Source organism: Temnothorax nylanderi, unplaced genomic scaffold, assembly GCF_030848795.1.
Source record: "Temnothorax nylanderi isolate EJ_2023f unplaced genomic scaffold, tnyl_v1.0 TNYL_tig0117_pilon, whole genome shotgun sequence".
NCBI lineage: Eukaryota > Metazoa > Arthropoda > Insecta > Hymenoptera > Formicidae > Temnothorax > Temnothorax nylanderi.
This window is the reverse complement of record NW_027249179.1, coordinates 79,781-104,716: the sequence shown is the minus strand read 5'-3', so window position 1 is coordinate 104,716 and position 24,936 is coordinate 79,781. Positions and strand designations below refer to the sequence as shown.

Here is a 24,936-nt window from a genome sequence, read left to right as displayed (position 1 = left end):
CGAACAAAGTTCGTTGTTGGTGCTTAGGTCATATAATAAAGTTTAAATTCAAACAATAACAACAAACGTTTTGACTCTAAATGTTGGTCTTTATGCGCAATGTTAAAAATTAACCGAAAAATATCACATGCACAAATCTCGCATCTGTTGAGTAAAGTGCACGAATAATAAAATGAGTTCTAATGAATTTGAAAAACGGTAATGTAAGACGCAACATATCGCTCGCGTAAAAATTAGATTCTTAAAATTATTTTTCGAATAAAATAAAGATACTCTTTATTTTTCACGTAATAAATCAGAACATTTTTTTAAATAAAGTAATTAACCGACTATTCAAATGTAGGAATTAAATAATTTACGTGTAACAGTTAAACGATTTACAGACAGATCGTAATAAATTCCTTCGATAATTCAATAACAGTATTTTCATCCCAAAACGCTCACTCAAACGGAATTAATTGTAATCTTAAACGACATTAATCTGTCTACAAAAAGACAATATAAAATATACAGTGTAGAGCTTATATTTATCGAAATGCAAAAATCAGAATATATTCGGTATAACTTAATTTTATAAAACGTTAAATATTTTAAAATAATAACAGTTCTGTCAGCGCGTGGCCTTCGCCAAACATTAATTTTTTTAATAAAATAAAATAAAATAAAATAAAATATTTTTTCTTTCCTCGAGCGAGCAGGTAGCGGTACGAGCGGTTCTGTATTATTTTATTTCTCCTCGAAACGTTCTTGTGAAAAGTACTAAAAAATGTCGTAATATTTCGTAGTTATTATAATAAATAATTATTATCTCGCGGCATTAAAAATTCGTAAGCATATTAAAGTGATAACTGTTTCTTGAAGCAGATATCTTACGCGATTTGTTCTTTCGGAGAAGTAACGAAATTATACGGCGAGCGAGAATTGTCTCTTTGAATTCGAATATATATTGTGCCATATTTTAAACTTTCACTTCAATTAATATAATTTAATTATAGTTTTAAAATTAACGAGGAATGATGTACGATTTGCTGAATCGAGTTAATCAAGTAATGAGAAGCTGCGTTTTATATCGATCGTATATTAAAAATTAACTTGAAATGCAAGAAATAAAATATGATCGTTTTGGTATATGATTATTTCCAACGATTAATTACTATTAACTGGCGCGATTAATTAACTCTTGCGTTTAACATTTGTAAACGTATTGGCTATTTAACAAAGCTAGTATTTCGCGCAATTAATTCATTTTACGCAGGATTCGATGGACGGCGGAAAATGAGAACGATAAATTATTGTTTTATTTATGCGAATGTGATGCGATACCCTTAATATGATATTTAAATTTTAATGTATTTTTAATTTTCTAGCTATTTATAACGTAGACATAATTTGTTTATTATAATTATAATTTGCATTATTATTCACAATTTATTAAAATCTTTCGCTGTTTGAGATTTCGTTCGTTAATTTGTGAGATTTTCAGTTGCCAACCAGAGCATAGAGTCTTGTACTTTTTTTGCTTCATTCTTCCTCAATACATAATAATAAAATACTTATCGCATATGTGATTATCAGCAGTTTTGTGCAAAATACCATTCTATTATTTTGTTCTGGTGATTAACGTGTCCGTACAATCATTAACCATGTTTTTGCGAGTGTTATACAAATAAAACGGACAAATGTGAGAAGAGGACGAGCTCTCGAAAGCGTCAAGTGTGATTGGCGCAGCAATTATGAGGTAAATAACTTACTTCTTGTTTTACTTGTTACTTACAGAATTAATAATTTCTAGCTATTTTACATGCAACCAAGTATTACTCTTTTAATTGTTCTGGGCATTACTATAATTTACATATATTTCTGCTTTGCAATTCAACGTAATTTCAATGTAGTCACAATTTTGCTGCTATGCATACGCGACATATTTTTTATTTTATTAAGGTAACAGATCTGCATAAAAATTTATTACAAATAAACATTATGTATGTATGTAGATATATGTTGCAGGTATTTTGTATAATTTTTTTTTTAATCGCTAGGATCTACAAAAAACCGGGATATCGAAGAGTGAATTAAAATTATTAATATGTATAAAGATATAAATACAATTTATAAATATAAATACAAATTTATATAATTATATTTATATTTATAAATAAATATAATTATATAAAAATTTTAACTCACAATTTCACAGACAGAAGGCGTTTGCGCGCGTGTGCGTGGAGAGGGGGAGAAAGTGGGTGAGAGACCACTGACACCAAAGCACTGAAGTAACACAACACTTCATTTAAACGACCAAAAATAATAACGGAATTAAAGAACAACGTAATTTAGAAACACATTTGAATTTTGATTGAAACTGAAAACACGTATTAAATGAAATCGCTATCGACACTCTCTCGCTCACCGTGTCAGACTACCTACCGGTCGAACTGACCATTGCCTGAGCAACCGACGATGACAGATTCACTCTTGACAAACTAATGGCAAATGGCAAATGGCAATGCACCGTAAGTTCCGTGGGTTCTCATACTCACACAGAACAAAGAACACGCCAGGGATGACGAGCCCTTAGCAACAGTCAGATGAAATAATAGACGAAATGACTAAAATGCAGATGGCTCGTTATCTTTCATTTAGAAGATCCAATAGCTAAATAGACCGTGCCGGCGAATTACAAAGAGCGACTCGATACAGTAATAGGGTAAATTCGAGTGAGATGGCCTTAGAGGAGAGATGACCCATTTATGTTCATTCGATACTAAATGGCAAGCTAGATTGAAAGAACATAGGTGAGCCATCTCTCTTCTATGGCCAGAGGATCCGAGTTTACCCTAATAATATTATAAAGACGTGAACGCGAAACTGATACGCCGTGGCGATCCTCTCGATGAATATCGTGTTACATCTTACGCCATGACTAATGACACTATCGTTAAATTAAGAATAATAATATTTTGGAACATTCGTGATCTCGAGCATTCGTGGATTTTCAAGAAATTTTGCAGAAAAAAAAACAAATTACATGAAATCCCTGCGACATATATATTATATACATCAATATTATATATTGTATACATCTGTTATCTTGGAATAGGTGAGCTCTAGGATAGATTAGTACAGATATTTAATCTTATAATGATATAATCATGATCGATTTATTGAACGTAAGAGAAATTGTCAAACACAAGTAAGATTTAAGAAAAAACCGTAATTGAAAATGTAATGTAATGTAAAATATTAATAGTTTTATTATATATAATATATTACATTTTTATTGATTTAAACTTTTATGTCAAGTAAATTATAATGGGTTTAACTTTTTATTCAACTTAGTTTTTCGAAAACAAGAAAAAAGAGACTGAAGTTCTAATAAGAAAAGAAATAAAATTATGCTAATAAGTATAAAATACATATATATATATATATATTATATTATATATTTTTTTTAAACTTTATGATGTTTATGTTCATAGATCTTCATAGATAATAAAGATTGCAACAAGATTTTTCTATATTATTTATGTAAAATAAATATAGATAATCCATATATTTAGAAAAATTGTTAAATTATTATATTACACTTTATTTTTCTTTCTAGATTTTTTAAAATAAAATAAAATTTGAAAACAATGGTTGATCTCCCAATATGCTTCCAAGATTAAGGATGTTCTGGCTATACAATCCCTGCCAAATGTTAGCTTTCAATAAAAAATTATTACTAAAATGAAGACTTTGCATGTATGTCAAGCAACTCAAAATATTTTATATGTTAGAAAGAATTACCGTTAACACTTTGAGTATGGTTTCTCAAATTTTCTCTCTCTCTCTCAAACATCTCAAAATTTCAGCCATTTCTGAATATATTTGAAATACCTCCAATACATTTTTAAAATCGTTAAGATAACTCAGCAACCGTTTGGTGGGTTCGTTTCAACTTCTTTTTGCAGCACATCAGGAAGACTAAAAGAACAATCTCACAAATTTTTATCGACTTCTCACTGTTTTGAAGATTATAGCCAAAACATCCTTAAATATTATAAAAGTTGCTACACAAGAAAGCAATATTTATAGATTCTTTTTACACATATTTATAGATTCTTTTTACATGCATTTCACAAACATATAACTAAAGATGGAAACATAAAAGATGGAAAATATTTCAAATAGGTAACGTTTCAATATTTCAAATCTTAACTAATGTATTTCATGAAAGACAAAGCTTTATTCTAATTTTTCATAGCCTATTCTTATTTATTAATAATCTAACTTTATATTATTTGAAATAAAGATAATTAATAATTTAAAAACTAACTTACATCCTTATACATGTAATATTGTAGAAAATGTTTACGATTAAAATATTCCACAATTAATATTTTAATAAACGTCAGGTTTGCATGGAATAATCGTTTTTCTTTTTACAAGGCTAAATACATCAGCTAAATACACTCTTGATAATGATCTGCATTCAAATGTGACTATAAAAAATCCATATGTTTAAAAGGTTAACAAATTCCTGGAAAACATCAGCCTTTTTATCGACAGCACTATGTTTCGTGTCGTTATCATTCATGGCACGTTCACGCACTATGAACACGCACTCGCCTACTTGCAGAAATTCTTTCGTATAACAAACGGTTTATGTTTTGGCATACGAGACTTTTCTAAATATCTTATTTAATACGTTTTTTTATTTATGACTTTAAATATACTACCACCAAGATCTTACAACTATTTTCGATCGTTATGCCGATTTGATTATTGTTAGAAAAGCCAAATCCACGCTTAAATAAAGAAAAACATGCACATTAATAAAAAAAAAGAACGCGGGTGACAGAAATTTTATTTGGTTCTTGGGGGACTCAATAACCGACATGGTATACCAGGAATATCGAGGTGCACACCGTAATATTCCATCGCTTTGAAGTCAAAGGACACGCGCCGGTGATACTGATTACATGAATTCTCTTCCCCGAACTAACCATAAATCAGTATCAACGATGTTTCTGGCAAAATGCGTATACGATAGGTTGCATCTTATGATATGCACGCGCGTAAGCTATTATCAACTATACCGAACTCGCTAGAGTTCAAAGTCAAAACTATCGATTTACAATTTACGCGACGATACGAAAACTTGCAAAGGAAGTAGTAGTTTCGTATCCCTCCGAACTCAATCGCGCACAGAAGTGACTTTTAGGAATCGCTCAAGAGATGATGATGTGCACAATCGCATCATAAAAACGATACGTATAATGTGCTGCGAAAATCACTCAACTTCTGTGCTTGTTCCGCGCGTTTAAGAGAAGCCAATATCCATCTCTGCGATATAATAGGGAAGATGTGGGTTTTCCTTAAAGACTTTGAAACTTTAAGGGCTGCTTATATTAAATTTTTTTAATTGACAATAATGTTACTTAACACTCCTGACGATATTTTGAATTCGAATACGGTTTCCTTTGGAAGTAAGATCAATTTATTGCTTAAAGGGGCCGTTTTACATACAACGCCCTTACATTTTAAATTCTAGATATCTAAAAAAACCGAACGTATCGTATTTATATGAAAAAGAAATTTTTGCAATTAGGCAACTATCACCGCGCATGTTTTGCGAACGTGCCACAAACGATAACGACGTGAAACGTATATAGTTCGTTCGTCACCACGGCGTTATCGACGAAAAGCTTTCCGTTTGTTAGACATTTGTTAATTGTTCGATAATGTTGGTTTTTTTATAGCACGTATTTTGTGCAACAAAAGCCAAATGCGAAGAATTTACTTCGATGTGTAATGTGTGTTTTTGCAATTTTTTCTATCTTAATTAGCAATCTAAAAATACAACTTTACCTTCTTTTTATAATTCTAATATTCTACAATACAAATGATATGTTTCTTTCAATTAAGCTAATTAGCATACTGTTTATTATCACACAAAGTTTGAAATAAAGACAAATCTTTATTATTATTATATTAGTAGATAATTTATATTATATTAGTAATATATTACATATTACAAGTATAATATAAATTACTAATATAAGTAATAATACTAGAGTAATATTACAATATTAAAATATTATACTAGTAATATTACAGCTTGAGTTTTTCATAACGTTTTGAACATTGACATTTGCAACTGAATTTCCGTATTTTAATCCGCGCAGAGATTATCTCGAAGATGTCTCATTTATTCACTTATCTGTTTCGACGTAGAACCTGATAATAATTTATATAAAATAATACATTTCTCTTTAAAATACCACAGCGATTACGACGTTGTGCCGCTTTCGATGTACAGTTAGGGACAGAAAGGTTGTTTGGTTGAGTTTCCTGTTTGGAAGTGGACGAGCACTAATGCACACAGCTTGCGCAGTGATTCACCATAAGAGCGGACAAACAAGATGTCAGATATATTGAAATGTTAAAAGAAATTGGTATAGTTGCTGACATGGTAGCTGGATATAAATAGAATGCGTCCCGAAACTCAACCGGGCAACATTTCTATCCCCAACTGTACATGCGAAATATGTGGATAGGATAAATATGCACGGAGTGTCTCCCGCGGACATTATACAAACATCATTTTTTATGAGAGTTATACCGCTCTCGTAACGTTACTTTCTTTCCAGAACACGTCCCGTACTTGTTATTCCCGAGACCATTCGTGACGCGCTTTTCCCGTATTGGGTTAAACGCGATTCACGAAGGGTGGCGTGTGCCCGACGACGCCTCTCGTGCTCGTTATCGTCCGCGGTTCGTGAAATGTGCCCGGTCGCGCCGTCGCGCACGCCCGGTATGTATCGAGGTGATCGTAATTATTTTCTTCGATTTTTCTCACGGCAAATGTGCGAGCGCAAAACGAATTCGGTTTTGCGATGCGCCCGATGGAGCCGCCGCGCCGACGACGCGACGTCGCTCGTAATTGCGTTTCAACGTCGGTCAAATTGGCTCGCTTGCTTCTCGTCGTCGGATGCCTCTCGTCTTCTCTCGTTCGAATGAGAGCCGCGGGAACCGTGGCCGAGACACGGAAACTTTTACCCGTATATACATCGATTTTCGTAACCCCCTTACGTTTCGTGTCCGGTGCCCCGCGCGGTAGTTCCGAGCGGGATTCGATTGAAACGGACATTGAATATCCGTAGAAATATGTGCAGATGAATTGTTAGGTATATATGCAAACCTTAATATCCAGAGTAAGCGATTCAGTTTCAAATTGTCATAATTCTCTTTTCTCTTTTCTCCTCTCTTTTCTCTCGATTTATCTTCGCTTCTATTAATGATCAAATGTTCAGAGAGCCTTCTATATATGTCATTAAAAAAATTTTAATGTGATTTATTTAAATGTGAGAAATATAGAAAGTAGTGATTTAATAAATTCATTAGATATGAATAATATATGCGTATTAATACTCAACTAATTCTTTTTAATGCACGCATTTTTGCAGGCTAAATAATTAAGTTTCTGCAAAAAGATTAAGTGCTCTGTAAAGTCTTAGGTAGCGTCGTATCTTGAATCAAAATAAAAATTATATTGTTTAGAGAAATGAAAGATTTCTTACACACATAAAAATATCATACTACAGCCAAGAAAAGCAATTACTTATTTTATTTTATTTGTTTTAAGTAATACTTTTCTTCAACAGAGAATATTTTCTTAATAATAGTTTTAAGATGTACTTGGCACAAGTCTTAGAAAAGCTTATCATTTTGTGAAAGCGCAACTTTCACGCAAAACAAGAATTTTCTTCTTTCAAGAATATTATATATGTAAGTATATGTTTCTCTTCCGTAGACTCTATGTAGTAAATAAACCGAATTCCTGTATATTAATTAAATATTCTTCTTTGAAGTACTAAACTTGCTAAGATAAGAATATGTTTTGAGTAAATGTAATCTGTGTGTATAAAAATGTTTTCGATGACTTTATACGGTAGATTTGCTGATATATAAACTTATCAAATACTTAAAACAAATAATATTTACTTGCAGGTAGTATGTACTTTTCTGCGTGTATAAATATGGATTAAGAATTTTGTGTAATATCTTAAAAATAGTGTAGGTTTGAATCACACACATGTTTGTTTCGTGATATAGAGCGCCTTTTATGTATTGAATCCACTTCCAACCATTATCAACAATAAGTTAGATATATTTAATAAGAGGAGATGCTATTACCGACTTTATTGTTATTTAATTCGCAAACTCTGCGGCCCGGAGGCACCGCGAAGAATTTATTCATCACCTTCGTCTCGCGTATAGGAAGTGCGCCACGTTAAACGTGAAACTCGCGAAATTAGCAGTTCATGGTTGCCCGTCATGCTCACCATATTTCCGCCGCGCAAAGACACTCGCCTCTCGCCCCCTGTAATTCTCACGGTGCCGCGAGCACTTTGTACCGCAATGTGTCGATGAATATTTAAACCGCTAGTTATCCATCACGTACAATATTAACAGCCCTGTCAGTGCCGAGTGCGAAAGTCTGATTAAACTGAAGCGTAAATAACGTTTTAATATTTCACGCGTGCGGCGCGTTAACAACACCTGCAGCCGCTTTGGCAATAATACGCGCGTGTCTGTAGACACAAGAAATATATTCATTTTGGAATCAAACCCGTTCCTGAGTTTCATGCCCGCGAATCTCCGGTGTAATGTTTATTGTCGGGATAGTTGTCTATGATACACGGCACGCGGAATTAAATGCGGCATTTAAATGAATTCGGACCGACGCGACGGTTTTCATAGTGCATGATTCTCGGATGCTCGGGGGACGGGGATAAGAATGCCGCGTGCATAATTCGCGCAATAAATGCAATGGCATTTACTAATGAATGTACAAGGTGCTCGAAACGTACCGTCCCTATATTTTAGCTACTAATTCTACGATTATTTTTAATGGAGTTTTTAAAACTCTTGGCGACTGATCATCGACAACTATTATACATGTACAATTAAATTTCTGTTTCGAAATAGAGTTTAATTGAATAAAATTGTTTTACACTTGTAAGTATGTGCGTTGTATTTTATTTATCTGATTTTACTTTATTATTATAAAATGCTTGGATAATCGTATATAATTATAAAATTATTTTTCCGAAATACAATAATTTTATTCTACTTTAGCGCATATATCTAGATCTCGTGATATTTTATACAGATATGCACGTTTTATTTTTCACATGTTTACATCCTGTACATGAAATATCGTGTTATTATCAGAAATTATACGTGCATCAGATAGCACGCATAAAAAACTTTCAACACTCTGTATCGCGTACCGAATATTCGAGTCGAATATATACAGAGTCGTCAATGGGACAAGCCGAAACAGATTTGATCGAATCACTTCTATACACGGAACTGTATGCGAATATTTCCAGGGATATGAACTTTTTGTTCTTAATAAATTCCGCTATTCGTATACACATCGTATCAAATATTGAACGCCATGACGATTCTTGCAGTGGAGCCTTGCAGCTTTACTGTCAAACGCAATCAAGCGATTTTTGACGCGGAATTTTTACCAGAAAAATGGAGCGGGGCTTTAAATTAAATTAAAGACAGATTAAGTTATCATCTAGTTTGAGAAAAAAAAATATTGTAAATTTCGAGTATTAATCTCTCGCAGTTTCAAGACCCATGACCTCGGAAAAGATTTAACTGTTACATTACGTGTCTCCGGCAATACTAAGCAAATTTCAGCTGACACAGTTTTCGGTAATATGGAAAACCGTTGCTAAAAATACTACAAGCGCAAATACTAAATTTTCTTGCGCGTTTTATCATGTGCGCGATAAATTATTCCAGTAAAAAAAAAACAATATTAACGTTAAATTAAATTAACTTATAAAAGCTGTCTATATTTTACATGAAATACGAATATCGAGACAAAAATATGTAGCATTTAAAAAATAATAAAATATAGAATAATATTTCAATATTTGTTTATAAAAATATTTCCGTTTTATTTCTTTATTTCTAGAATGCACAACATTATTGGTAGCTTATAATTCCATTGTATTATCGGGAAAGTTCTTCTCGATCCCATGAGCACTCATCATGCGAAATGGCCATGACGAGAAAATATGTAGGTGTAGGTTTATGTATCCACAAAGTATAAGAGCTAATCGATATTTATCGATCGACCTACCAAAGGCGAGCAAAGGACACGCTAACAAGAATCCTTCAACAATCACTATCACTCTTCAATCCCTCGGATAAATACTTTCACTGACACTTGCTGGTTAAACAAATTGAGAAATATAGCGCTTCAGAAAGGAAAAAGAATCTAACACTAAAAATTCGTGCATATACATGTTTATTACTTGCGAATATAATCTCGTTAAATTATTGTCAAGCATTCAATTTATTAAATTAATGTATTAATAATTTGCTAAAATAGAAGTGTTACATTAATATTTTTGATTACTATTATCTTAGTAGCAACCTGCTGTTTACTGCCTTAGATTTATGTAATAAATCCGAGATATAAACAAAATATATTATTTCAGTCAATCGGCGCTGACTATATGAGGTTAATAAAAAGTTATCTGGACAGATACATATTACATTACACTTCATTCTTGGAGTGACTTTGCGTAAGCGCTGATGATATACGACAATCGAATCGGCACAATACATTGTGACGATTACCATCGCGTTTCTCGTTGGTTCTGGTGATCAGTCACACGATAGGTCACGGCCATCCATCGCATCGCACAAAAAGAGGGAAACGGAAAAGTAAAGGGGAAAAAAAGAAAAAAACAGATCCGATAATGCGCCTCTTCACAGGACAATCGCGACAGCTATATTTTGTCAAAGGTTCTCTTTTTTTTCCACTCGAAACCCGCTCGGCCTGTCAGTCACGACCTCGATGCCGCCTGACCGAGCAGAATAAAGCGATCTAGAGTTCGTTTACATCGGCAGTTGCTGCGATCGCGTGTGAGACTGTAACTCTTGCGGATGGTTTTGAAACCTATGGTCCTGTCGCGCGCGCACCTTCGCCATACATGTAGATAGATAATAGCCGCGCGATTCTCATCTCATATCGACACTGGATGCGATATGCGATGTGATTTGGATCGAAGTATAATACATATTTAATTGATTTTAAACGCAATTAGTATGATAAAGATTTAAATAATAATAGAAAGAATTTAAATCGCGAAATAGAGAATTGAAATATATATAATATCTATATAGTCTATTATAGATCGTATTTAGATTTCTTTTCAAAAATTTTCAGATATTTTAAAAGAAAATATTCGGAAATATCTGGCAATCGCGATGCTGTTTGAAATGTCTGGAATATTTTTACGATTGCGCAATATATATTTTTCATATATTGCATGTTTCGCTGTAAGGTGAACCCGATTACAGCGTCGCTGTCACATTATATCGGCGGTAGCCTATTTATATTTTACGACATGACGTGCAGTACGAACAAAATATGAACAACGCGACGAACTGCAAAATGTGTAGCGAACTGGAAACTCAATTGAAGAACATCTCAACATTTGAACATAAGACGTATTAAACTCTCGAATATTTTATATATATAGATTCTTAACGGATATCTCTTGCGCTATGCATTTCAAATAATTGTTAAAAATATAATTTACGAAAAAAAATTAAAAAAAAATAATTCGATTTTAATCATTAATTATACCCGACTAATAGTTTCATATTTATCTACGATCAAACAGATACACTGCTTGTAAAAAGATGCTCACAAGGTATGATATTCGACTTGTTATTTTTGGATAATTATGAAATCAAAATTTGCAATGTAAAGCTAGAAAAAAAATTAGAGGATAGATAGGAAGATTTGCTTTTATCTCACATCCCTGAAATAATTTTGCTACATTTATCTGAAAATAATGTACGCTAGATTTCAGGATAAGCTCATACTTCTAACTATATATCAAAAAGAGTTGAAGAACGTGAGTTCACCCAGACAGCACGTCTAAAAGACCCCATAAAGACATCTTTAAGACACCTTTTAGACATACATGTCTAAAGGACATCTTAAAGACATCTTTATGGTGTCCTCTAGACATGCGTGCTGTCTGGGCAGCTTCGATCCTTTCTAAACAATCCCGTCCGACGAGTGTACCCTCGTTTCGTTTCCCCGGCGATAAAACGTCGACGTGCAGACTCAAAAAAATCTCGCCTCTTTCGCGATAATTGACGCGATCGGATATCCCGCCGGAACGTACACGGCAACAAGTAAGCAAGCGATAGCCTCACCTCGCGCGCCCTCCGTCCGGAGGACAGCCAGGAGCCGAAGTAGGCCAGCGGAACTCCGAAACTTCAACCCTTAGTGCTCCACGCGGACGCACGAACGCGAGTTCTTACTTCCATCTTCCGTGCACGCGTCGGCGCCAAGTTTCCCGATCGGCACGCAACGACCATCACCTCATCACGGCATGACGACCGACGGTCGTGGCTCGCTTCGCGGCGTCGTTGGTACATCGATGACGATTCGGTCAAAGTCAATCGGCGTTCGAAGTTTCAGCAGGAATCCCGTGTGAACGTCGAACACTGCTCTCGAGCGTCCTTCGAACGGTCTTACGGCATGTATATATCAGGAGATCGTTGCTGATCGCCGTCGCGGGAGATCACACTCCGCGTCCACTCCGATCGATTCGATCGTCCCAGACCGTAATCCGCGTTCAACAATAGAGCGCGCGATCGTCCTTGGCGATAGGGTCTCGCGGCCAGCTCGTTAGGATATCCGACGGTATACGAGATCTGAGAGGGGCAGGCTTATTGTCGAGGAACGTTAAATCACCGGACACTCGATGACGGGCACAATCCAACGGGGTAGTTTTTTCGCGCGCGACGTCCCTCCGGCCATCGCGTCCGACCACGTCGCGTCGTCCGTCCGCGTTTTCACTCGCTCGCCTCGGCACTCTCGCGCGGCATTACGTATTCGCGCGGGATACGCGCGGACGATCGAGACTGTTTAACAAAAAGGAGCAGTCGGTGACGTGTGCCTCGATCGGTCGTCGAGACGACATGGATTTTGCGCGTAGCATCGATCCACGATCGATGTTATTCGTGCCGCGAGTCGCCTACTTTTCCTCCCTTTTCTCGGGACACGGTCTTTCAAGGCGAATCGCCCGACGAACACGCGGCGAGGATTCAAGTGAACGCCGGTGAGCGTCGCGACGCCGTGCACCGTCGTCAACCCCCCCGTTCTGACACACACGCTTGCGCAGAGGGTTCGGGTACTTTTCAGCGTACCTGGGGGATGAATCGTTTCTCATGGAGTCGTTATCAATTCACCTACTTTCCACTCATAATCATCGGCGACTCTCTCGGTGCCGCTAAAGTATTTTCGATTAACGGCCGCGAGCTCTGCTCGATCGCGACCGGGTCGCGCGATCAGCGCGAGCGGCGTTTCGAGCCTATTATAATCTTCGTGAATTTAATATTTGTGACGCTGCAGAATACGGAAATATATATACGGCGATCGTCAAAATAGGCGATATTAAAATTTTACGCGGTAAAAAATTTTGTGTCAACACATTTTACATGTCCCAATTTATCCGCTCTAATTTTTATGTTAACAGAAGGCAAATATGTAAATAAATAACACGAGTAATATGTGAAAAGTTAACACAAAATTGTAATACATGGACGCTATCTGGAAGCAAAGTTTATATTAAATTAACATATTTGTAATGTTAAATTTAATTAAAATAAAATGTTATTCCTACTAATGTTATTAAATGTTATTCTTTCTTCTCTTTTTCTCGCAAATATCGAGTCTTTCTTTCGCTGCTCGCGCAATACTTGAGCTTGCTGAGCTGCCTTTTCCGCGCGCCTTGGCCCGCATTATTTCGTTAGTTTGCGAAAAACTGCATTTCTCGCGCGCCTTCGCCCGCTCGATTTCTTTTGTTTGCGAAATAAAACCACTGTAAATAAATCTTGTAAATACTCAGTTTTTAATTGTAGACATTTTCGTTACTTAAACTTATTTTTCAATATCCTTCGGACTCAAATTCCTTCGCCCATTCGCGCACATCTTTTGGTGTCTTCTTAGCGCAGTTTAATAAGTTGGAATATATATGTATACACACGCGGAAATTAATATTGAGCTGCCAAAGATCTAAACTTAAACCGAAAATGGCTTGTATTCTTATTCGATTGTATATCATAGAAGTCTTGTTTTCTCTTATCATTTATTACGTTTAGCATATAATTTTTACATAATATTGTTAATAATATCCTGGCGAGATTTGCTTGGGATTATATCTATATTATGCCAACGTTCTCGATTATCCGGATTATGTTTCATTCCATACGATCAGAAACGTTTACGTTGTTGCAAACTCGTATTACAATGGAAAATTCAACTGCAATTCTATTTTTTGCTATAATACATAATAAATTAACAGAGGATTTAAAACACGAAGATAGTCAATAATACATGCATAATTTAAAAATTTGTTTTTGTAAACTACCTTGAGGTTTGACCAAGATTCGACCAAGTAGCATATATAAAACAAAGATATATATTGATTTTATTAATTATTTACTATGAAATATTTCTGTCTCGGATACACTGCAATATCTTATACATCTATGTCTTAAAATATCCCTTATTCTGTCTCATTTGGACATGAGATAATAATACGAGATAAAATGTATAATGAAAAAGGTCAGGAGACAAAGATTTGTGAAGCGATATTCATAGAATCAGAGAATTATTTATCTCAAAATATATCTGAGATAAATAAATGCATAACTAATATGCAATTAATTTCTACAAGGTGGCGCACATAAAACCGACTCTAAACGCAAAATACAGTTACAAAAAATTGTTTCAGACCGGTTTTATGTGCCAATCTGTATAATATATCTTCTATTTTATAATATATCTATATACGTATATTTATAATATATTTTCTATTTTATAATATATAATATATTTTATAATCTATCTAATTTCTCTATATCTGTACCTTAGAGATAAAGGATCATTTTTGTCAAAATGGAGTTAATACACATTTCAATATAACAGAAGCTTAAACTGTATAATGGTCTCATGTCTATTATTACTAGTTCTTAAGATACAATATTTAGAAAAAGTCGTATTGAAAATTTTTATAGTGCCTAATTTTTAAACCAGGTACAGCATGTTGTTGGTAGTTGCACTATTAAACATGTCAGTTACTTTATTAAAAACTTACTAAATTAAGTTGCTACTTTTATTTTTTGTATCTAAAAGAATATATTATTTCTATAAGTAATAAAGGCTCACAAGATTAAAAATCAATCGAAAAATATGGAGCATCGAGCCGTAACTGGTTGTTGGTGTTAAAAAATTCTATATTTGATATAGATTATTATATTAATATATTATTTCCCTATTTAAAACTTTAAACCTTGTTCTCTCGAAAAATGGACACACGATCCTTTACCTCTAAGCTACAGATACATATCTTTGGAATAAATTTTCTTAAAGTTCAAGATCACGCATCTTTTTAAACTAATAATAACTTTTAAAGTGGCAGATAAAGTCTTTCACACAAGATTATTGTTCATCGCGGGACGAAACTGTGGAAATCAGCGGGGCAACTATTTGCAACAGTGATTCGTTGGTTTCATTATGGAGCTGTTACCGAGTTGTAACATAAGTTTCTTTATTAAAACGGGTGCAATAACCGCAAATAGCCACGCAATCTTATCTCTCGTAGCAATCCCTCGCGATCGTAGCTGCGTCTTCTCTTCCTTCGAATTATGCGGCGTATCGGCCGTTCGCTAATCCGTTGACACTTCATAGTTTGTCAAAGGCAAGTTTGCATTACGGAACTTGTGTTATAGATGGGCGTCTGGAACCAACTTCACGAACATAAGGTGGAAGAACGAGAACGAGCTGGCGATTAGATAAGGCGACGGGAACTATTATTAAAATAAATCAATCAGAATTTAGCACTTTGTCGTTGTCTAATTGCTGCATTCTCCAATTAATATCCGCATGTTCTTGTTAGTGAGGCTTTTAATAATGTATCGTTAAACAGTATCGCATGATTGATTTTAATGTTGAAAAGGAAAATGGCAATACATGACGATCTTATAACAATCTCTAGCATTTTAGACATATACCACATTTACATTTAATTACTTATAATTAATATCAAAAGATATATGTGTTTTACAAGAGATAGCAACTTACTCACTAATATTAATTAATGTTATACTAGACTTTAATAAAATTATGATTATTCTTCCATTATTCGTATATCTTTTATTATAGTTTATATATTTATATATTTAATTATAAATTAAAAGAAGCAAAATAACACTAAAAAATAAAGATAAATAAATTTTTTAAAGAAATTTTAAATATAAAAAATAATAATATCAATAACATCAAAGTACAGTAACATTTTACATTTAGATAGATAGTTTAGATTTTAGATAGTTGCTGCATCGTATTCTTTATTAATTTCATCGTGCACATAGCACTATACAATTCGCACGGGGTATGTATTCCACAAAATTGTGTTCGATTTTGCTGTATATTGATCTATTTAATAGGTAAAGCTTTGGAAAATTCGTTTTGCGTTATCTAGTGCAATCGCAGCAACCATATATCTAATAGCAGCCACTGCATACAAAGCTTCCGTCAGCATGTCCTTTCCTTTGCTTTGACGTGAATGTGCAACAGACCTTTGCCCAAAATTAACCCCACACGAAGTAACAAATAGAATATATTACTCCGTTACTTCGTGTCGGGTTAATTTTGGGCAAAGTTCTATTTCGTCATGTCGTGAAGACGTGCAGAATATTTAAATACTAATTAAAATGATGTATAAAGTAAGGCATTGTTGCCAAGTCATGTCGTTATCCGCTTGCTTGGATTTTTCCGGATTTCCTTGGAATGTAAAAAAATATATAATTAAGTAAAACAGATAAAAGAGGATAATTAATTGTATGATTATTGCAAGTACCTTGAAATTATACAATAAGTATTTTTACGTAAAAATATTTGAATAATAAGTACTTTTATGTATGTATATTCATATGCATATATGTATTAGGTCATAACAAAGTTCGTAACGTTTGTTTAATAGGTGGCGAAGAAAGTGAGAAATTCTGAAAGGAATTATAAAGTTACTGTAATGTTGGCAAATGGTAGTGGAACAAAACGGCGCATATGTAGTTGAATAAATACTCATGCACGTATGTAATAATTGTCTGAAAATTTCACTAAAATAACGCTACGAACTTTTGTTATAACCTAACATATACAATGCAAATTATTAAAATTATATATTTTTTATTTTAGTGAAATTCTAAGGATGCAAATTATATTTGTATACATGTACATATAATTTGCATCTATATAGTGCAAAAAAATAAAAATTCTCTCACATAGTATCGAAACGTTTATTGCGGCCAAACCGAGTCGTCCTTGGATGGCAATGACTGCACGAACAATAACGTGTTAGTGCTCGCATTAATGCACGAATGTGCCTTCTATTCGACCTGAAACGAGGAACCACTCCACGGTACCTACGTCGTTTCTGACGTCACTATACGCTATATTCCGTACTTTCCGTGCATCGGAGTTAATTTTGGACCACAGTACTCAATCGCACACGATCTTCATCGAACGCTTCTCCTGAGACAGGTGTGCCCGTGGAGACAGGCTACAGGCACGTTTCATGCACCTTATTGAGCAAAATTGACACAAGGCACAGACACCCTTAATGTTATTAATGTTTGCTTTTGTCAATAGAAAGAATATTCCGATACTTTTGGAAAAAATATTTAAGTACGTATAGTATTAAGCTAAAACATTAGAATATAGATGGCAATAAAAACTAAAATTTAATTAGAAATTTGCTCAGACTTTTTTATAGCTATAATTAATTCAGGTAGCTTTTAATCGATCCAACTGGCCAATTGATAAATATTACGACGTTGTAATATTTATCAATCAAGTTGGGTCGATTAAAAGCTACCTGAGTTAATTATTTAATTTTTTACTGACGTAGAAAAGTCATTGTTTTTTGTTTTTCTAAGCTACTTCTATTCTACTGATAGATTGTTGTCAGCGTACTTTACATTTAAAGTCACAAGTGTCTGTAGTGTAATTATTACAGAACTTACGTCAAAATAACATTGTATTCAATTTCTGTAACAAATATACAGTTTTTTTTTCAACTGACAGTGTCTACCACGCAGAAGAAAGGCGCCCGCCGTCGTGAGTGCAAACTCGAATGGGGTAATATCAGAGTGAATTTTCGGTGAGATCCGGTCGGTTTGAAGGGGACAGGTAAAAGCCAGCCTTCAGAAAGACGTCGCGACGGAATAAACGGACCCACCGGTGCGACGAGGTAGGCTTCACGTTGATGAAAAGAGGAAAGAGAAAGTGAGAGGGAACGAGCGGAGGTGAGTTCTCATCATCCTCTGCTAATATTTACTCGTGTAGACACAAAGACACCACACTCTGGTCATCTAAAGAACGATCTCCCCTTTCCCCTTGCAGCACTGATAAAGATATAAGGAAGTCATTCACATGACAGTTAACTCCGCTTATCACTAGCAATAGTCTCGTCATGACTTTCGCGATTGTGAAATGACAGTCAACATTGAAGCTTTAATGCTTATAATTAGAATGACGACTGGCAGCATCATTAATTTAGGAATAAAAACATAGGGGTAAACAATACAGTTGTTGGCCACTCTACAATGATTGGCCACATCTTAAAAAATTAAAGATTATAAAGAAATACTATTAAAATGTTTTTAATTATAAAAAAATAATAATTATAATATTTTTGTATTTATAATTAAAAACATTTTAATAGTATTTCTTTATAATCTTTAATTTTTTAAGATGTGGCCAATTATTGTAGAATGGCCAACAACTGTACTTTTATCCTTAATAGGCATGGTATAGATGTGAGACGCGTATAGGGGTTTCCGATTTTGATGAAAATTTAGATAGTCCAGATTGCATACAAAAATATATGCGTGATACGTATAACATACAACGAATCGATGATATCTTTATTTTTAAGATGTTTCGTAGAACAGCCTCATTGTAAACCTATAACTTAGTTTACATTTGATAAGGACCAAAAATCATGGTCGAAATGTTGTGTATTTGAATACTATATATATTAATAAATGGCCAGTTGGATCGAATCAAACCATCTCCTTTGTTAATTATTACTGGCGAAGGAAAAGATGACCTCAGATCTCTATTTTTATTTATATATCTTTTATAAAATTTTAATGTGTAGAGAGGTGAACGCTAAATTTTAATATAAATACAAATTAAATATTAAAACGTAATATTGAAACTTTTAATATATATAATAAACCTGTATTAAAATTCAATTTATCAACTACAGTGTATACCTCTTGCAGAGATATTGTGCTTTTCAATATAAGTTAGGTTTTCCAAGAATATGCTCGACTCGATGCAAATGCATCTCATCTGAAGAAATCAGATATGATCATATACGGCATGAAAGCTATGATTTTTAGGTCAACCCGGTTTCTTTTGCTCTCTCGCAACGTATTTGATAAAAAAAATTTTTTTTATTAAAGGCATAAATAACAGCATATTTCTAAATTAAAGGAATTTTGTAGATAAGATGTTTTGCCGCAGCCAATTAACATTTTTATGTATAAATATGATTGAAAATTTTAGAATAATTAAAATAAATACAGTCAAATAATTAAATAAATTAATAATCAAGTTTTAAAATTAAAAAAAAATTAAATCGGCAATTTATAGAAAAAATACTGTTAGTTGATTTTCTCAACATTTAATTTCGAATTTAAGAATAATAATGAGAATATAAACGATTATAAAAGTTTAAAAACTGATTTTTCCTTGTAATACCTCAATAAAATTAATCATAAGAAAAAGATTTTTTTAACAAGTTAGGATTACAATATTAAAATACAATACAGAAATGCTATAGCCAAAATAACAAAATGTAAATCTTTCTTTTTATTTTATAGAAAAAATTTAGTCTTTAAATAGTGTTTAAAATTAAAAGTACTTTTTACGTAATAAAGTATACGCTGTACAAACAATTCAATTAGTACAGTAAAAAGCCAAGCACTCAGGAAACCATAACATAATATTACATAAGCGGTACAGAGCGCACTCAATAATTCCGAACGTAAAATTTTCTCCTTATAATTTAATAAACAAGACCATAATAATTATCAAAGCGGATTTAAAATTATTTATTAATCTTTAGAGGCCGGGAAAAGGACTTGAAGAGTTTTTTTTTTTTTTTACTATTTTTCCCTTATTCAACACACAAATTTTGCCTGAAAACATCAAATAACTTGTGTTTTTTGGGTGGTCGATACTTCGACCACCCCCGGCCTCTAAAGGTTAATGAACGTTTAAAAGACGTTTTTGATTTTTCAAACATCAAACATTATGTATTAAACTTGTCATTCTATACAGGGTGAGTCAAAAGTTGTAAAACTTTGTGAGCGTGGATGAAAGTATAAATAAATGTTCCTATAAACATTAAGTCGAAAATGCTTTGTTTTCAAAATAATGGACATAAATGGTTATCAAATGACTTTATTTAAAAGTTATACCACTCATTTCTTCAAATGGAAATGTTATCTACACTGTTACAGTAAATTATGAATATACTAACACTGTTCAATTGAACTGCTTCAAGTATACTAATTTGATTGTAGGTATAAGGTACGTTATCTTTTACTGTACTTAAGTATAGAGGCCTACATTAAAACCTCCTTCCCTTTTCTTTCAGTGGATTATAGTAGCGTGTGCTGGTAAACAAACGCTATTTAGAATCAAAATACTACGGATACATTAGATACAACAACGTAGAAAGAAAGATTTTGATCTGAGACTCAGACATTATGAAATCTATTTGTGTCCATTATTTCGATAACAAAGCATTTTCGGCCTAATGACTATAGGAACATTTGTTTCATACTTTTTATCCAGGAACACGCTCACGAAGTTTTAGAATATACTTTTGACTCACCCTGTATATAAATAATGAAATTTTTATAATAATTATTATTGAAATACTGAACAGAATGTGTTGTTTTCCATAAGATTTGCCAATAATTGCATTTAACGGTGAGACAATCGATATGTCGCGATATGAGCCACGGTAATTATCGTATTTTTCACAAATGTGCTTTTTAAAATAGCAAAAATTATTTACAGTATTAAATGGCCCGACAAATATCAGATTGGCAAACAGTGTCTACGTACACCAGCTATTTTGCTTGCCATATAGATGCATATTGCGTATTTAATCGCGTATGCACGTCGCGAATGGACCATCTAAAGAAGAGAGAGAGGACGAAGCTTTCAAACGGTCCTGTAATCGAATTTCCGAGCTTCCGTCATCGATGTTATCGGGGTAAGCAAGGTAGGCAATGTAAGAGGCAGTTTGCAAAGGCTCTCAGAGCAAAACTCGCCTTCGTTGCCCTGACTGAATTAGGCTTCGGTCCCGGCTAAATGATAGACTTTTTATTTCGTCGTTTTCTTTTGCTTGAGCACGACGCGGCCGCCGTCGCCTCGTCCTTACCAGCGATCTGCGGATCTTGATTTGATTTTGTCCCGACGAAAAACTCGAGGAAGCCTCGCGGAATGACCACTTACGTCGAAAGTTAATGCTAATTAATTGGTTGCTTTAAAGGTATTTCGATGGAAATTCCGTGACGCATCAGAGCATTTATGATTTCCCTCTCTAAAAATGGTTTTAATAAAAATTGTATTGGCGAAAACGTATTGTAAAAGAGCTCTGTACATATTCTCTGGCGCGATTAAAAATTCAAAAAATTGACGTTAAAGGAAACTTCATGTTAGACAAACTTAATTGCAGCTGTCTGTTGCGTAAGAAATTTTTGTTTGAATTATATTAGTTATTTAATATATAAAAACAATATTTTTCCTAAGACAGTAAATTAATTTAGGCTTTTATTTAGCAACAATAAATTTGTCGTGCATCAGATTATTCTTTAGGAAACAATTTTGTATAAGCTACGGCCGGTAGATATTACAGTAGTTAAGAAAGAGGCGAGCACTTTTAATAGCATAATTCAAGTTGCTTCATTAATACGTCGAAAAAACATACGAGGGATAATTTCTCTTTTTTAAGATAGACGAAGAAAACAATTATTAATATGAAAAGTTCGCTTGCGGTACATATTGCGGAAAGCTAATATGACCAAAAAATAAACAAGTTCCTCAGTTTTTCAGTATCCCAAGCGTTTTTTGATATCAAGTTTCGTTCATCGCGAATGTTGATTGTGGGTGAGTATTGATGTCTAGATCGACTCCCGAAGCAGTCAATTTGGAGATAGCGCTCTGGAGAGAGTCCCAAGAAGATGATCAAGAAAATGATAGAATTCTGGGAACGAACTAGTGAAATCGATTTTTATATTATTTCTCATTTTTCTAAAGCGAGGGTCTTGTTCATCCTAAATTGGTACTGCCATTCATTACTTTCATAGATTTTATATAAAATATTACTATAAAATAAAATTACTGTGACTTATTTATAATCTGTTATAACTTTTTGAGATAATAATTTATTTCGGAACACGATAAAGCGGATCACGGTAAAACTATGCATAATATCCAAGAATTACGATAAAGTTATGCATGTAATGCGGAGGATATAATGCTAAAAAATTGGTGCAAATATTATAAACATATGAATTATTAAATAAGCATAAATATTTTGAGCAAATGCGATTAAAATAATATTTCTGTACATAGTAATCTTTTTCGTTTTATATATACCGTTTTAACATGGGATGTTAGAGTTATAAAGTATGAAAAAAACTATAAAAATGCAAATCTTCGCTATGGATATTCCTAATTCAGTTAGTTGATAGATTTTTGAACAAATGAATTATTACTCTGTACCAGTGCAGTTTTTGATGGAAATAAAAAAACGATCAAGCAAACGTAATTCTATTTACACGGTTCGTATTTGCATTTCCCCGGCGCGTAAATAACCTGCGCGTATATTCTATGAAATCTAGGCAAAGCAAAATGGAAGACACAGGAAATATTGCTATTTGTCTCGATTTAAGAGGAAGAACTGAATTTATTTCTAATCTAAGTATTTGTGTGGAAAAATAAAAAAAAATATTACGTATATTATTATTTCCGCGCCGCAAGGCAAAGTAGTAAAAATTGAAACGCGGGAATCCCCAAGGTGAAAACGTATATGTGTGTGTACGTCACAGAGTTGTCGTATCATTTTTTTCATTTATGAATCACAAAGTACATGTACCGAGATATCCATAGTATCGTCATATATCATATATAGATTAAGATCTACCGGACAGATTATTCTCTAGAAAAGATACTAACGGGTTCGAGTCGAAGACATTCCTTTCAGCTTTTTATAATAAGTTCATGGAAATTAATTTTTGTTTGATCAGTCGCGTTTAATCTTATCGGAAGGTTGGCGGGAGAATACTGCGAAAGGAAACCAGCAAAACAGAGATTAATCGGTGATACATATCCAAGAATATATAGAAAATTCATTATCACGATGTATTTAATTTAACTGCTATCTCATGAAAGATTAATTTGCAGTCGTCGTAATAATGATAAGTAAAAGGTAGTATCCTACGTTAATCAATTTTTTATTGATTTTTAAGTGCAGAAATATATACGGTAATTATCCGACTTGTGACCCTCGTAATTACAAGATAACGATTTGCTTCAGAAAGTGAAACTCTTCAGATCTTCAACTCTTCGTCGGGTTATTCCGCAATATTCTTCTTAAGCTGCAAACATATCAGGATTTTGTTTCATGAGACATCCGATAAGAACGATAAAATTCATTATCTGATGATAACTCGATTTACCGGGTGAGTTAACGAGCATTACACTTCTAAGATTTAAAGCGCATTTTTATCTATACTCGGTGAATTTTCTTTTATAAAACATTGCTTGCATAATTACATTATATTACTTTATATTATGGTATAATGTTCCGAGAAATGTTATCAGATACTTTGTTTTAATTTTATTGGACTGCTTCAGATAATGTTGCTGGATAAGTATGCTGGAATGTCTCTGAGATATTTATAATTAGACGCTCACGTCATGTCCTAAAATAATCATATTTGTTAACATTGCAAAGTGATATTTTTCATCATATTAATTTAAAACAATTGCGGTATGCCGCCATGAAGAGAGACGGGATTATGCACTCGCGCATCATCAATGCACAATTTCAAAGTACCTTAATTCTCCAGGGAGAAATTTGCAAAGGAGAAAATTATGCAAACACATACGCAGTCCACCGTTTCATCCGTACGAAGACCGGGATAACCCGAACAAACTTTCCCAGGGATTGTTTCTCAACGGAGCAACGCTTCAGGATTGTCACGAGGTACCTATCTGGTAGCTACCTGGAACTTTAAGCTTGCCATCGAGTATAATGGCGTTCGAGCTTCTTCATTATGCAGGCCAATCATGACTGCAACTTCCTTCAAGTCATCCGCCGTGTGTCAGCCTTTCAATTATACATATAACTCTCCATTTGGTTCACTCTGTAGTATTCCCGCTACTTATAGTTGTCTTTTTGTATTAAAAACTAACTGCATTAGGTATTATAAAAATTGGATTTTTTAATTAACTAATTTAATTAACTTTTTTAATTAACTAGTAATTTTTTAATTCTGAAATATTTGAAATTAAAATATCGAAAGGACGACAAAACACCGATTTATCGATTAAATAAATCAAATATGACCATACAATTTATTATAATTGTACAGATATAGAAATGTATGACAGAATAATTACAAAGCAGCAATAGAATTTCTTAAATTTGTATAGCTAAAATGAAACAACCTTTTTCTGTATAATCTTATATATTATTCCCATTAATACCAGAATAATATATTTAAGTTCAAGAA

General features: G+C 33.5%; 1 protein-coding gene and 1 long non-coding RNA gene across 2 annotated transcripts in view; one reads left to right on the top strand and one right to left on the bottom strand.

The window, feature by feature from the left end:
* The window catches only part of Machr-b (muscarinic acetylcholine receptor), a 51,671-nt gene extending 37,182 nt beyond the window's left edge, over positions 1 to 14,489 (bottom strand). The window contains exon 1 of the mRNA XM_071712935.1: positions 12,253 to 14,489. The gene's annotated coding sequence lies outside the window, so the exon portion shown is untranslated. The remainder of the gene's footprint in view (positions 1 to 12,252) is intronic.
* On the top strand, positions 1,028 to 24,610 carry LOC139776365 (uncharacterized). The gene is made up of 3 exons (XR_011719059.1): positions 1,028 to 1,738; positions 17,091 to 18,414; positions 21,209 to 24,610. It is a non-coding gene; the product is annotated as an uncharacterized lncRNA (long non-coding RNA).
* Positions 24,611 to 24,936: the final 326 nt, after the last annotated feature.